At 54.3% G+C, this 14,954-nt stretch overlaps 1 protein-coding gene across 1 annotated transcript in view; it reads left to right on the forward strand.

The window, feature by feature from the left end:
- The window catches only part of PSMB7 (proteasome 20S subunit beta 7), a 396,085-nt gene that overhangs the window by 226,701 nt on the left and 154,430 nt on the right, over positions 1-14,954 (forward strand). The window lies entirely within an intron of this gene.

The following is a 14,954-nucleotide window of genomic DNA, read 5'->3' on the forward strand; positions in this document are numbered from 1 at the left end:
CAGACAAACCCACTGTGGGCAGCATCTAAGCCATGTCCAAGGTTGGTCGAATTAAGGGAACCCTGTCCTCTCAGCAGGACAGAAAGCTGAGCTGTGGTTCCAGGCCCTCCTCTCTGGGCCCCTGGTATATATCTTTTTTCCTTGTTGCTTTTGAAATTTTTGCAATTGTTTTAAGAATCCAGTCTTTCAGACCAGCCCTTTTATTAAGCTTTGAATTTTTTAATTGATTTTTTTAAGTAAAAAACAAAAAAACACACAAAATTTAACCAAAAAAAAAAAAAAAAAAAAGCTACTCTTACTCCCCTGCCTCCCCCTACCCCAGCCCATGAGAGTTCCCTTGCACTCCCCTCTGCCTTTGCAGTTGATCATCCTCCCTTTCTGCTTGGCTTGAAGCATCTATGTCCAGTGTCTGTGAAATGATGTTTTATCTGTGTGTCAGGATGAGAAACGGCAGTCATTCCACCACGTGTTGGAAACTGGTTAGCCTGGAGACAAGGGTTTCTGGGGCCACAGCTCAGGGATGTGTATTTAATTACAGGATCCCCAGAAACTCCTCTCTAGGCTGCCACAGCAACATTTTTTCTGGGCTTGGGAGCCATACCTGAACTGTTTCCTCCAAGGCGGGAGCTCCAGAGAGCCTGCCAAGTCTGGAGCAAGCTGGGGCTTCCGCTTTGGCCAGACCTGGGCCACCATGAGATTGAAGCCTTCTAGCTGTCCTACAACATGAGCCACGGTGGCCCTGCCTCTTCCCGCTCATAGAAGCCTGGTCCCTCTGTCTAGCCCAGTCCCCATCTAGCATCTGTCTTCTGGGCCTGAAGCCCTAAATGGGCCACAGCCTGCACAGGAATCAACTGTAGGCTCAAAGGGAGGCGGTGAGTAAGGTCAGAGCCTGCTCCAAGCCCAAGAACAAAAGTTGTGTTACTGGTGGAGGCTGGTCCCCAGATCTAGCCCTGCTGTCTTTGCCCTTTGATGACCATTGTTTTCTTTCTCTAAAATGTCTTGTAATAGATGATAATGTTGTTGACTCAAATTTCCATGAAAAAGAAAAAAAAAACTACCTCTTAAGCGACATCCTGGTCGATTCCTTTCTGAGCAATCCTGTGGGAAAAGAATACTGTAGCTCCTGCTCTGTTTACTTGTTTCTGTCGGGAAAGAAGCCCCGCCTGCCCTGGGCTGTTGGTGTTTTTGTCTGTGTTGCCATCCCAGGTCTGCCATAGGGGCTGGTGGCTGCATTGTAATGTCTGGTCTATGTCTGGGGATTCCCTCCCACCTACCCAGCCAGGGACTGGTCACCCCCGTAAAGAGGCCTCCATTTCCTTCCTGTGCTCCAGGGCATAGGGAGCATCACTCCCATAGACGCTACCTTTAGGGGCTCTGGTGGCACACACATCCACGAGCCTAACCCCGGGTTACCTGCCCTAGGTCCACCTCCACCCACAGTCCTGTGTGTAGGAATCGAGGAAACGGGATGTCCCTGAGCCCTTGTCCCCAAAGGGCCGGCCAAGGGCTGCCTGCCAGCCTGACTCCATCAACCCTGCATGACCAAATGATAGCTGGTGGGCTCTGCAGGCTACCCAGGCCCTCTGCTACCTCCCACCCTGCCAGCTGGCAAGGGATGGGCCCTGTTCTGTGAATTGACTACCTGTGGAAATGTGACCAATTAGTGTGAAATGCATGTTTAGCAAGTGTTAGGTACTGTATTTGAACCAATAAATGTGAATCCTTCTGCACATGGCATCTGTCTATGAAGCTTGTCTGGGGTTCTGGGGAGGGATGATGGCGTGTCCTGAGGTGCCGGCTTGTACCTTCAGACCTGTGGCTCTTGCTCATAGCTGACGCCCACCTCAATTACTGTTGCTGAGGCTCTGGCAGGGGGCGGTGTCTCAGAACTGCCTGAATCAATGAACCAGCACTGACTGAAGTGCCCACCTTGTGTCCCAGGCACCATATTGAACTTCAAGGATTATTACTTCTATTTTGTAAGTGAAGAAACTACAGTTGAGGGAGGTGAAAAGACTCTCCCGGGGTGAGTGGCACAACCAGAGAAGTGAGCCTAGTGGAGAGGCAGATATAGACCGCAGTGGAGGGGGGATGAGGTTGTCATTAGGAATGTATGTGGGGTTGTAAGGGCCTGGAGAAGGAGTGGCTTGTTCTTTGCAGGATAGTCAGGAAGAGCTTCACAGATGAGTGTTGTTGAAGGTGGCCCTTGAAGAAAGTCACGAGGCAAAGGGATCCACAGGTAGGCCAGGTGGAGGGATCCATGTCCAAAGGGCTGGCTGTATCAGAAAGACGGAGTGTTCCGGTATAACAAGGGACTGCCATGACTGGAATGGTGGCAGGTGGGAGGGATTAGCAAGAGTTGAGGCTGGAGAAGCAATTGGGAGCCTTGGATGCCACATTCAGGAGTGTGGGGAAAGAAGGCCGTCAGCTGAGTCTTGGGCAAGAGGGCAGCATCATAGTGCATGAGAGGCCAATGGATGGTCTAGGATGCACTGTGCTCTAACAAAGTGATACTGTCTTTCCAGAAAATAGGTGAGATCTATTAATAGCTTTTCTAGAGCTAAAAAATGGAGGCTCTAAGAGATCAAGGGATGTGGCCAAAATCATACAGGAGTGTTAAGTTCGTACTTGAACCCAGATCTACCCAACTGTCCTGCGGGCCTGCTCATATGATCAGAGAAGTGGCAGAGTTTGGGTTGAGGGTGTATGAAGACAGATGGGAGAGATGAAGGCTTCTCAGGCTGGGAAGATAAAGGCTGAGGAGGGTTTGATCAAAGTCTATTAATCCTCTTGTGTGAAATGAGGGAAGCCCAGCTGCCTTCCCATTCCTCAGCCTCCAGCACAAGAAACCAGAGAGCCCTTGAGTTTTAAAAGAGATGGGTTTAGAACAAAGGAAATGCTGCAGAACGAATTAATAGACTGTCTTCCTTGCCCCACAAGAGGGAACAGATACACAGAGGTGCCGGGAGGAGAAGGGACGCATTGGCCCACCGCCTCGAGAGTCCAGGCACTGTGATTGGTGCTTCGCGCGTGTCACCTCAGTAATCTTCCTAACGGCCTTGCAAGGGGTAGGTGTCAGCCCCGTTTTTCTTTTTTTTTTTTTTTTTTTTTTTTTTTTGAGACGGAGTCTCACGCTGTTGCCCAGGCTGGAGTGCAGTGGCGCGATCTTGGCTCACTGCAAGCTCCGCCTCCTGGGTTCATGCCATTCTCCTGCCTCAGCCTCCTGAGTAGCTAGGACTACAGGCGCCCGCCACCGCGCCCGGCTAATTTTTTGTATTTTGAGTAGAGACGGGGTTTCACTGTGGTCTCGATCTCCTGACCTTGTGATCCGCCCGCCTCGGCCTCCCAAAGTGCTGGGATTACAGGCTTGAGCCACCGCGCCCGGCCACGTTTTTCTAATAAGCAAATTGAGGCTCAAGGAAGTTAAGCCTTTTGCTTCAGATGACACATGAGTCAGTGGCAGAATTGGCTTTTGAATCCAGGTCTATCTGATACTAAAGTTGCAACAGGCTTCCTCCCTGCTCAGTCTTAGCAATTCAGTAGTGCTGAATGTGGGCGTCCAGAGTTTGTAGCAAAGCTCAGTAATGGCCTTTGGGTGAACCTTTTCAATACAAAAATAAATAAAAATAAAAAACATTAATAAAGGATTAATTCTGTAAGAGGTGGATGAACAGACCCAACCAAAGTGAGCTGAAAAGCGGTGCTGTCCAAACATGTAGAATACTGCAGGTGCTACCGTTCGTATGGCTTCTCAGAACACAAACCCCCCCGCCTTCACCCCGAGATGGTTCCATGGAAAAAGCCAGAATTCTGTTGCCAAAAATATGGGAAGTGCTGCACTTGCTCTATCGTCCTCATTGATTCTCAGCCCTTATTGGCATACTAAAGGCTCTGAGAAGTCCCACCTGAAGAAAACTAACGTTTAACCCAGGTTCTACCAAAAGCATTTGAGCATTGGACTTTTTTGCCTCCTGTTAAAATTCTGCTGGGATAATATTCCATGGAATAAAAGGACACTGCTCTAAATACATAAATTGCTGCCTATGTGACACTGAGTTTTTAGTTTCCTGGGTGCCAGCCAATAATACGGAACAATAATAAAGTAACATCTAGAAAACAAAGCAAAGCTCTGTGCTAAATATTTTGTGTGCATTAGAGTACTACTGATTCCCCAGGGCAACCCAGTGAGATTAATGCTATAATGATCCCATATTACAGACAAGAAAACTGAGGCCCAGAAAGAGTAAGTCATTTGCTTGAGGTTACATAACTGGTGAGATGTCAGGAATGAATATAAACCAAATGTCAGGAATAAATATAAACTGGCATCGATTGAGTGCGTAGTATTCGATAGGATCTGTGCTGTGATTCTTATCCTTGTGCAAACCCTCAGAGGTGCGTAAAACCATCTACATACCTGAAGAAACAGGGAAAGCTGGCTACTCCAAATTAAGTCAGAGTCTGAAGACAGACGCCCCTGGAAATGATGGCAAGGGAGAGTCCTGGGATGAGGTTGGGTCTGACTACACAGAGCTCTTTCCAGGGGTCATTTCCTTCAAGCAGTCTATGAGACAGCAGGCACATCAACCAGAGATCTCACCAGCTAGTCAGTGTTGGAGCTGAGACCTGAATCCAGGGCTTCTGACTCAGGAACCCATGCTTTTTCTGCAACTCCTCGTTCCAGTTCTTGCCCTTCCTGGTTGTATGTGACCTTGACCCAGACAGATGCTTCTCCAATCCTCAATTTCCCTGTCAGACAAATGGAGGTGATGGTACCTGTGTCCTGGGGGACAGGGGGCAGGGTTAAGGAAGAATGAGTGTGTCTGGCTTAATGTTGGGTCTCAGTGAAGTCAATACCTGAAAGGAGGCTGGGTACGGGGAGCTGTCGCCCCTACACCCCAACAGCAGAAACTCAGCAGAGCCAGGAGCCTTGGCCTGGCTGCCCATCAGGGTTTTAGGTCCACAGTGGTAATCAGTCTCTCAGATCCTATGGCAAAAGTGCCCAACTGCCAGACCCGGGGCTCTTGGAGTCTTGTTCCCTTGGCAACAAGTCTCACCATGGAGACCACAGCCCCATCTTGCCCTCCCTGCATGCTGCCTCTCCACAAACCTTCCTTGTTCAACACCCAGTCCTGGGAGCAGTGTAGGTACTGAGGAGTGCTTCCAGGAGGCACTTCCTCAGATGAGGAGTTGGAGGCAAAAGGATCTCCCATTTTTTGAGTGTCCACTTTATGTGTGGCAAGGTCGAAAGGAATCTGCTACATATGTCATCTCGTTCAGGTTAAAAGCCAGGCGCTCACCCTGTTTTCCGTAAGTGGAAACTGAGGCTCAGGGAGGCAAAATGGACCAGCCCAAAGTCTCACAGCTAGTCAGTGTTCGAGCTGAGACCTGAATCCAGGGCTTCTGACTCAGGAACCCATGCTTTTTCTGCAACTCCCCATTCCCACCCATATTCCCACGAAGCCTCCAGCCACAATCTGAGGAGGGCTGGCTACCTGGGCCTCTGCAGGCAGCACGAGCAGCCAGCCAGCAGCGCTCTGAGGTCTGGGCTGGGCCCAGCAGCATTACAGGAGGAACTGCACTATTTTAAGCCAGGGCCGGAGGGCCCCATGTGGGCACAGGGAGGGTGGCCTCGGGCCCTTGGCCAGCTTCCCGGAAGTCCCCATGGCCTCCCTCCTCTCCCGCTAGCAGGTTTCTGAGGCAGTGACTTCCCTACAAACAGGAAGGAGGCTCTCAGGCTGGGAGACCTCCAGCCCCAGCTTCCTCCCCGTTGCTACCACCCCCAGGCTTCTCCACTAAATGGCGGAGCCCTCCAGCGCCAAGCCCTATCAGTGTCCATCATCCAGGCTGACTCCTAGCCGTGGGTGGGAGGGGGCCTGAATTTGGGCTCCTTGGGCTGCCCCAGCTCACCCACTACAGTTCCAAGGTCCCTCCTTTCCGAGGCCCTTTGTCCCTCACCCGAGCCCAAGTTCTCACAGACATTCCCACCCGGCTGGCCACTGTGAGCTAGAAAGAAGAGCGTCAGTATCCTTAGATGTGGCCCCATTCAAGGACCCCAGAGAGAGAAAAGAAAAACAGACTAAGAGGCTGAAAATAGCAGAGAGAAACAAGTTAGAACATGATTAAGATACCGACAGTGACAGATTCATCGTGACAGAGGTGAAAGCAGAGACAAGCGAAGAGACACCAGAGATGGCTGTGCAGGGCTGGAGCCCAGCAGGGGGTGGTTCAGCGCGATGGCTCCTGACCACCCTCCAAGCACAGGCCCTTTCTCGGGGCTGTGGGGGGCCCACCGGCTGCGTGACTGAAGTGGAATGTGGGGAGCAAGGCTGGGTCACCCCTTGAGGGCCAAGCGTGTGCACCGAGAGATAAGCTACTCCAAGCTGGGGGCCCCAGCTGCACTGCACGCTCCAGGAGCCTGGCGGAGAGGCCAGACCCAAGGCTGGAGCCCAGCTCTGCCAGATGCCACCTTCTGCACATCCTACGGGGGCTCCCCCAGGCCTCATGTTCTAAGGGTCCCAGGTCCTCTGCCCAGCCCTGGGGACAGCAGATTCCAGGCACATCCAGTTCATAGAAGAGCAGTGTGGGCCCCGGAAATAGTATCAGCCACAAAGAGGCCCCTGCCTCGCTTCTCCAGCGCGGGTTGCAGTCCTGGGTCAGGTGAGGGGTTGAGGGGTAGGGCCCTAAGCTGAACACGCAGAGCAGGGGCTCCAGCAGGCTGTGGGCTACTGCGGAATGCCGTGGGGGCGCAGCTCTTCACTGCACTCTGTGAGCTGTCCCCATGTGGCACTGTGCACTCATGTGCCTGAGTGTGTGTCCACGTGTTTTCTCGAATGTGCAAAGATGTACGTGTCCACGTGTTGCCAGGAGCCCCACTCTGCCTCCACAAGTCCCTGCTCTCAGTCTAGAGAAGTGGCCCCAGAGGCACCTGGTCTTCCCCATCCCCATGAGGTGGTCCAGCCCAGAGAGCCACCAGGCAGAGGGGGAAGAGCGAGAAGGTCTATTGCAGGCCCCTAGCCCCCCTCCCCACACTGCAGCTGAGGCTCCCGCCGGCCACGGCCTTGACCCAGCACTATGGACTTCTCTGACATTGGCATCGGATCTGAACATCTGGCAGCAGGCTGATAAGGGGTGCAGCGGAAACAGCCTCTGCTGCCGCCAGCAGGCCCGCCCCCTCTGCTTCTCTGCACGGGGTCTCCACATCCACCCTCCCTCCGCCTCCAGCTCTCCGGGTCCCGGCCCTTCCCACTTCTCATTCTCTGCCTCAGTCTCCCTCTGTCTGTCTGAATCTGTCTCATCCCTACTCTCTCTCTCTCCTTCATTTCTTCTCGCTCTCGCTTCTTCTCTCCCCAACCCTCACCACTCTGAATTTCTCTGTCATCCTCCCTCCCTCCCCGACTGGGTCTCCCCCTTCTCTCTCTTTTCATATTTTCTGCCCAAGTCTCTGCAGCTTCTCTCTCTTTTTCTGGCCACCTTTCCCGCTCTGCAGCCTGATGACTGTCCTTCTCCTCTCTGTGTCAGTTTCTGGGCCTCTGGTTTGTTTCTTCCTTATTCCACCTCCAGGAAATGGGTCTGGCACTATGGGAAAGTCCCCACTTAGGAGAGAGACCCTGGGCTTTGTTCGCCTGAGGAGGGAGGTTGGGGGCGCCTGAGTCAGGACTACACCACTCCTTTGCTTTCCCCTCTGGGTGGATGCAGTAGCCTGGGACCACCAGGGCTGGGGCTTGAAGGAAAGGACACACAGGCCACCCAGGGGCTCTGGCAGGGTGGAGAGGAGTCAGCCTGCAGGCCTGGGCTCTGGACTTCACTGCCGGGATTTGAACGCTGGTCCCATCACACCCTCGCCTAGTGACTTTGGGAAGGTGCCTGGTCTCTCTGAGCCTGACTTTCCTCCTCTCTTAACTGCTGCTATCGGAGGTTGAGCGGGAATTACTACCTACCTCCCAGAATGCTGGGGAGATTCGAGACTGACTGCAGGTGCGGAGGGGTTAGGTGGGGGACCTGGCACGTAGGGGACACTTCTGAGTTGGGGCCTTGCCATTCCCAGCACACTGGTAACCCCTGGCTGTCCCCGTCCCCATAGAGCACCCAGTTTAGCTGAGGGTGGGAGGGGACAGCTCAGAGGAAGGGGTTATCAGTGACTGTGGCCAGGGTTGGTTAGGGGATGAGGAGCACCCAGCCTTGAGTGATGGCAAGTGACAGCTGATGCCAACAGAACAGACAGGACCCAAGGAGCAGGCAGCAGAGCTCTACCTACAAGTGCAGGGGAAAGTGGTCATTCAGCAAGTTCCAACGCTTGCTCCGTGCAGGCTGCTGTGGACCCAGAGATAAATCAGGCCTTTCCTGGAGGGTTCCCCAGGCTGGGGTGAGGCGTGCATCACAGAAGGGCAAACAATGTCCATGATGATGTTGCAATCTCAGACTCAACTGGGAAAGGGCCTCCGAGGACAGATCAGCGAGCCCTTCAGCTGGTTGTTTGTTTGTGTTTTGCTGACACTTTTTTTTTTTTTTTGAGACGGAGTCTCACTCTGTCGCCCAGGCTGGAGTGCAGTGGCCAGATCTCAGCTCACTGCAAGCTCCGCCTCCCGGGTTCCCGCCATTCTCCTGCCTCAGCCTCCCGAGTAGCTGGGACCACAGGCGCCGCCACCTCGCCCGGCTAATTTTTTGTGTTTTTTTTTAGTAGAGACGGGGTTTCGCCGTGTTAGCCAGGATGGTCTCGATCTCCTGACCTTGTGATCCGCCCGTCTCGGCCTCCCAAAGTGCTGGGAATTACAGGCTTGAGTGCTGACACTTATTGGGCACACATGACATACCAGCCAGCCACTGAATACGCTACACGTGTTGTCTCCTTTCATCCCCATTTTACAGAGAAGATGGAAGGCCCAGAGAGGGGAGGTGACTGGTCCCAGGTCACACAGCTAGAAAGTGGTAGAACTGGGATTCAATCCAGAGATTCTGCCAGCAATTCTCCTTCTCAGGGCTCAAGGGTTCACCAGGAGACTATGACAAAGCCAGGCTGGTTCCTTCTATGGCATCATGGGGTGAAGAGAGACCTGTTTGTCTCGTTCAAGAAGGCGGACAAAACAGACCGCACTTCATAAGGTCGCTCATCAAACGAGGTGCAAAGATTCATGATTTTGTTGTTGTTACATGTATGTGACATGTTAGTGATGGGTATTTGCTGGGAGAGATATATATATATATATTTTTTTTTTTTCTTTTTTTTTTGCGATGGAGTCTCGCTCTGTTGCCCACGCTGGCGTGCAGTGGCACTGTCTTGGCTCACTGCAAGCTCCGCCTCCCGGGTTCGCACCATTCTCCTGCCTCAGCCTCCTGAGTAGCTGGGACTGCAGGCGCCCGCCACCAAGCCCGGCTGATTTTTGTATTTTTAGTAGAGCCGGGGTCTCACTGTGTTAGCCAGGATGGTCTCGATCTCCTGACCTCGTGATCTGCCCACCTCGGCCTCCCAAAGTGCTGGGATTACAGGCGTAAGCCACCGTGCCCAGCCTTGCTGGAATATTTCTTATTAAATTCAGAGGGCGAGTGATATTAGTTCAGAAACAAAATCATTGCATTAAAATAGGGACACTAGGCTGGGTGCAGTGGCTCATGCCTATAATCCCAGCACTTTGGGAGGCTGAGGCGGGTGGATCACCTGAGGTCAGGAGGTCGAGACCAGCCTAACCAATATGGTGAAACCCCATCTCTACTAAAAATACAAAAATTAGCTGGGTGCGGTGGCAGATGCCTGTAATCCCAGCTACTTGGGAGGCTGAGACAGGATAATTGCTTGAACCCTGGAGGCAGAGGTTGCAGTGAGCTGAAACCATGCCACTGCACTCCAACCTGGGCAAGAGAGTGAGACTCCATCTCAAAAATAAATAAATAAATAGGGACACTAAGGCCAGGTGCTGTGGCTCACGCCTGTAATCTCAGCACTTTGGGAGGCCGAGGCAGCTGATTGCTTGAGCCCAGGAGTTTAAGACTAGCCTGGGCAGCATGGCGAAATCCCATCTCTACAAAAGAAAACACAAAACTTAGCCAGGTGTGGTGCCATGTGCCTGTAGTCTCAGCTATTCAGGAAACTGAGACAGGAGGATCGCTTGAGCCCAGGAGATCAAGGCTACAGTGAGCTATGATGGTACCACTGTACTCCAGCCTGAGTGACAGAGCAAGACCCTGTCTCGAAAGACATAAAACAAAACAGGAACACTAAAAAGAAGAACATTAAAATAGGGAGACTAGTTAGGTCCAGCCATATGCAAGAGAAGTATATCTTGTAAGATCTTCTCTAGGTGAAAAAGACGTAATTACAAGGTCATGCACATTGAGGAATGAGTTGTCTGTTACGTTGTAGGTGGACTATATTTGATCAGTTAGCCATGACTGTCGGTGAAATTATATTACAAAAATTATTATTATTGAATTAATGATTATTAATTATTAAAACTCTATTGCCCAGGCTAGAATGCAGTGGCACAACCACAGCTCACTGCAGCTCAAACTCCTGGGTTCAAACCATCCTCCTGCCTCAGCCTCCTGAGTAGCCAGGACTACAGGCTATCAGTATTATTATTGTATGTTCACACACAATTTTAAGTGGCATAATGAGGAAAACACACAGTAGGTTTTTTTTTTTTTTTTTTTTTTTTTTGAGACAGAGTCTCGCTCTGTCGCCCAGGCTGGAGTGCAGTGGCCGGATCTCAGCTCACTGCAAGCTCCGCCTCCCGGGTTCACGCCATTCTCCTGCCTCAGCCTCCTGAGTAGCTGAGACTACAGGCGCCCACCACCTCGCCCGGCTAGTTTTTTGTATTTTTTTAGTAGAGACGGGGTTTCACCGTGTTAGCCAGGATGGTCTCGATCTCCCGACCTCGTGATCCACCCGTCTCGGCCTCCCAAAGTGCTGGGATTACAGGCTTGAGCCACCGCGCCCGGCCACACAGTAGGTTTTATTTTATTTCATTTTAGACGGAGTCTCACACTGTCACCCAGGCTGGACTGCAGTGGCACAATCTTGGCTCACTGCAACCTCTGCCTCCCAGGTTCAAGCGATCCTCCTGCCTCAGTCTCCCAAGCAGCTGGGACTGCAGGCACAAGCCACCACACCAGGTTAATTTTTGTATTTTTAGTATAGATGGGGTTTTGCCATGTTGGCCAGCCTTGTCTTGAACTCCTGACCTCAGGTGATCCACCCACCTTGGCCTCCCAAAGTGCTGGGATTACAGATGTGAGAAACAGTGCCTGGCTGGAAAACACACAGTAGGTTTTAAATATAGTTGGTGTTTCTACTTTTTCAGTGACTTTCCATGAAAAAAAAAAAAAAAAATATATATATATATATACACACACACACACACACACACACACATATATATAGAGTTTGCTTCACTTATCCAGAAAAGTCCCACTTGTTCCAGATAAGTGAGGTGTTGGGTGCGATTTGCTTATTTCCTCCAATGAAGGGACATGTGGGAGGAGGGGTGCTTCTCAACAGTGACTGCCCCATAGTCGCCCTGTGCCCCTCCCTACACTCCCAAGATGAAAGGCAGGGAGGTAAATCCTCTGAGGATGGAGACTTTTCTTCTCTTTCACATGGGATCCCTGGTGCCTGGAACAGTGCCTGACCCCTACATGTGCGCTCAGTAAATACGAGATGAACAGAGGAACACACGAAAGATCCAGTCACCGTGGGAGCAGCACAGGGCCCTGCAACCCAGGCCCTACAGGACCAGGATATTTCAGAGCCCATCTGGACCCAGAGATTGGATGGGGATGTCCCAGGCTGTCTAGGGAGGCCTAGCCTTCTAGATAAAGCCCACCCCACCCTTCCTGCTACCCTGTCCTGTCCTGGCCTAGCTTCATACTTGGTTCAACCTGGGGCCACAGTAGCCACCACTTGGCCTCAGAGGCAGTCTCAGCTCAGCCTCAGTTTTTCCAGCCATCGACTGGGAACAGCAGCAGCCCACAGCAGATGGGGACTTTCAGAGGCCACTGTGGCATGCATGCACCCACCACGTGTCCAGGCCACTTACCTGCTCGCCTTCTGGCCCCCCTCTTCCTCCACCTGACGGAAGAGTGAAAAGACAGGTGGAAGCAGCAGGCCGCCTGGTCAAGTCACCATGGCGTTGCCTCCGCACCAGCCTGTCCTGACTCCACTCCAATGTCCAGGCTGGGCCAGATCATGCCAGGCCAGGCCCCAGGGAGGTAGCCATTCACAAGGAGAGAGGCCAGGCGGCAGGCCGGGTGGGGGAGCAGCCCATAAATCAGGCCCCACTCCCACCCGGTCGCTAACAAGCAGGGCTGCCTACCCGCCTCTGTGGGGTCCCTGCCTCTGGGCTCCCGCAGCGGGCCTGGAACAGCCAGCTGGCCAAGGCCTCCGCAGTGCCTTGGCCTCCACCCCCACCCTCGGCCCCCAGATAGATAGGGGTATTTTTTTTCTTTTAGGAGAAGAAGAAAAAAATAGACGTAAATGAAGAGAAACACCAACAAAGAAGGCGAGAGGCCTGCAGAGTCACGTGGGGGCAGAGACCAATTGGGCCTCCGGTGGCCCCCCCACCAGGGCGGGGAGGAGGAGGAGGACGGACGGACAGGGCCAGCCTGCCGTCCGGCTGCCGCCCGCCGTGGTGTGAGGGGGTTTCTGCGAACCCACAGTTGCCACCGCCCCACCTGGGCTGCCGGAACCTCCCCCTGGACCCCTGGTGCCCACTGCCACCCTCATCCGGCGTGAGAGCGCTGCTTCCGCTCCGTAAGTGAGGGCCTCGGCCCAGGCCTCTAATGACCAGCCTCCCTCTGCAGTGCCTCCCTGCAGCCTTGGCCGGCCACCGCCTGCTCTGCTCAGTGACCAGTGCCCCCTACTCTGGGCAGGGAAGGGGCCAGGGGTCTCCCAGACTCACCCTCCCACCATGCTAGCCCCTCTTCTTCCCTGGGCTGCCGATGGGAGGAGCCAGGCCTGTGACCACAAGCCCCATGGAGGTTCGCTGGTGTCCTGCTGTGGCTGACCAGGCATCCACCAGGCTGTGTGGGTCTGAGCCTAGAAGTCTGTGAGTGTGTCCGGAGGGCTCTGGGCCTGTCTTGGGGCTCTGTACCCTGCCTGAGGGTCCGGGTTGGCTCTGTGGCTGTCTCTGAGTCTTGCTGTGTGTCGGTGTGTCTGTCTCCGGCATTCATCTGTCAGCCTGGGTTCTGCGGCCAGGCCAGGTCTAGGTCCGGAGGTCTAGGTTTGCCTCCCTGGGTGGGTGGATGAGGGACCGGAACTCCCCAGGTGGTGGGCTGGAACCTGGAACCTGTGGGGGTGGGTGCCTCGGGGCCTGGAGTGTGGAGGAGCCATGGGCTCCCAGCCGGTGAGAGTAGAAACCCTGGGAGAGAGGGAGTTGGAGATAGAGGGAGAAGGGCCTGAGCCCAGCCCCCACCCCACCCCATCCCGGCGGCTGGGGCCTGTGCTTCCAGCACCAGGATTCCAGGAGACCTCGGGTGGGCTCTACCTTAGAACAGCCGACTGGGGCACCCCAACCCATCATCCACCAGCACCCTTTGCTCCTACAGTCACTGTCTGAGGGCTCCACTGTGGTGGGGAGCTGTTCAGAGACAGCAGGAACCCCCACCTCCAGCTCGGGCAGATGCTCTTGTTTCTCAGGGGTTTGGCGGTGCAGGCGGTACCTATAACAGGGTCTCTGGCTCTTTCCTCCCTCCTCATCCAAGATTTTTGCATGGAAACCGCAGTACCCCATCTGTAAAACCAACATTTTCCACTTTATGCACGGAGAAACTGAGGCTCAGAGAGGCGAAGTGACTTGCCAGAGCTTGCACAGCTAATCTGCGGGTTCTGCTCCTTCTGTAGGGTGAGCCAACTGAGTGGGGTCTGCGCGGGGGTCTCTGGCCACAGTTCGCAGGCCCCAGGCTCAGCTCCGACCGAAGCCCGAAGCCTCTAGGCGGGCGGGAGCCCAGATGGAGCCTTTTGGTGGGTTGCGCCGCTGTCAATGCAAAATTGCAGTATTTTCCTGCTTGAAGATCGCGGCTTTTTGGCCTCATGGTCCTGAAACTCTCTCCGACCCCAGGTGCCAGGGGTGGGGGGAGGCAGGATGCGGGCAGGCCCCTTCCTCTCGGGTCAGTTTCTCCAACTGAAAAACAGTGGCCCCACGGATAGTTCGTAGCCCAGAGCAACTGCTCGGCCCGTCGGCCGGGAACCCCTTTGTCCCCAAGGCCGCCCAGCGCTTTCCTCCTTGCCCCACCCCTCGTGAGAGCTCCGAAGGGAGCAGCGGGGCCCTGCCTCCGGCCTCCTCTCCCAGCTCCTGCGCCCGTAAAGGCTTTGGGTCCTCCCTAGGCCTCAGGCATTAGTAAAATGGGATTTCCACGATTCCCATTTCCAGCCCAGCGAACTGAGGCTGGTGAGCAGAAGGGTTTCGCCTCAGATCTCCCCAGCGGGGCGCCACTGAGCGCTTCCACCAGGCCACGCGCGTGCTTTGCCCCTACTGCTTGGGTTCATCCTCACGACCCACCCTTAGCGAGGAAGAGCGGTCATCTACCCACTTCACAGATGCGGCAACTGAAGACGCAACGGGCAGAGAGCTGCTGCAGGCTCGAGTGAGGAGACTTGGCGGGGCCCATGGGAGAATCTGGCTTCCACCCGTGAACCTGAGCCTCGGCCACTGTAGCCACTCGCCCTTACCCGCTTCCACGCTGCAGTGCGACCAGCAACCCGCGTGGCATTCGCCACGACCCAGCTGGGTTCGCAGACAGGAGCTGCCTCTTCCCACTGCAGGCGGGTGACCCGAGGCCCCCAGAGCCGAACACCTGCCCAGATCGCGGGGCACTCGGGCTCCGCAGCTCTCTGGCCGCGCTTGGGGTCCGGGGAACAGGACAGGGGCTGGGGGGCGGGGAGGATGAGAGCGAAGACTGGAGCCGGGCTGTGGAGAGGGTGCCCGGCGCGGGCCGGGCTTGGGGGGAGGACGCGGCCGGGC

This window comes from Macaca thibetana, chromosome 15, assembly GCF_024542745.1.
Source record: "Macaca thibetana thibetana isolate TM-01 chromosome 15, ASM2454274v1, whole genome shotgun sequence".
Classification (NCBI taxonomy): domain Eukaryota; kingdom Metazoa; phylum Chordata; class Mammalia; order Primates; family Cercopithecidae; genus Macaca; species Macaca thibetana.